We start from the raw sequence: 1,193 nt of genomic DNA, 5'->3' as shown, positions 1-1,193 counted from the left end.
ACAAGTGCTTACCAGGTCAAGCCAATCAGAGGCAGCGTTGGCTTGTAAGTCATATCATGCTTCAAAGCAATCAGGATGGAAGTAAAAGGGTCCTGTCTTTCAATGGGGGTTCTAGTAGCCTGGACCCCGCCCACTCTCTGAGTCGACTGCACCAACGCAGCTTCAGTCTGACAATCAGGCTAGGCTTCTGGTACAAGAACACAGTAATGGTACAATACAATGAATATTATATTATATTATATTATATATATGTTATTGCCCAACAATATGAATGTAGTAAGCACGTTACAGCAAAATGTAGTTCAACTTCAATTACATCTAGTAGTTTAATGCTCCCTAACACTAATGTAGTCTAGTCAGAAATGACTATAGAGGATCATGCAGCCCAGATGAAAAGGTTTTGGGATAAAACGAGACAGGAGAGGTTGAGAATAGGATTGTCCCGATCCTATCACGTGGTCTGACATTGGAGCTGATCACGTTGTTCAATATGGATAGTATCAATATCCATATAATTGCGACTGTAGGTCGCGGAGTACTATGAAAACCTGCAAAACCTGTCAGTCAGTCCGTCAGTTAGTCCGTCCGTCTCTCACGCCTCGTGACACACTCCATATATGGTTGTCAGTCCCTCACTCTCGCCCTTTAGGGTGAGGTCGCTTCTCACCCTCAAGGCGTCTTACTAGTGATATTAGATTGGATATTGTTTTTGATTTTGGATATTGTACTATTGTGATATGGCATATGTAAGTATTCTATAAGGATCGGGAAAAATCAGTATCTGCAGATACTCAAAATCAAATGATCGGAATCAGATGGGGAGCAAATAAAATGTGATCGCTAGTTGAGATGTTTTGAACATGTGTGTAAGAGGGGTGAGGGGTACATTGATGGAGCTGCTAGGCAAGAGAAGAGGAAGACCAAAGAGGAGGTAACCCATTCTGGGCGGGAACCCCTTTTGGTGTTCTAACCCTTCTGGACGGTAACCCCTCTTGGGCTTCTGTACAGTACGTATACAGTATTCAAAAATAAATAAATAAATGATTCAGCTATATATTTGACGTATTCAGAAAACGTTTTTAGAATAGTGTGTGTGCAACTTTGTGTGTGTGTGTGTGTGTGTGTGTGTGTGTGTGTGTGTGTGTGTGTGTGTGTGTGTGTGTGTGTGTGTGTGTGTGTGTGTGTGTGTGTGT

The sequence above is a fragment of the Electrona antarctica genome (genome assembly GCF_951216825.1).
Source record: "Electrona antarctica genome assembly, chromosome: 4".
NCBI classification, from domain to species: domain Eukaryota; kingdom Metazoa; phylum Chordata; class Actinopteri; order Myctophiformes; family Myctophidae; genus Electrona; species Electrona antarctica.
Note: the sequence above shows the minus strand (reverse complement) of the source record.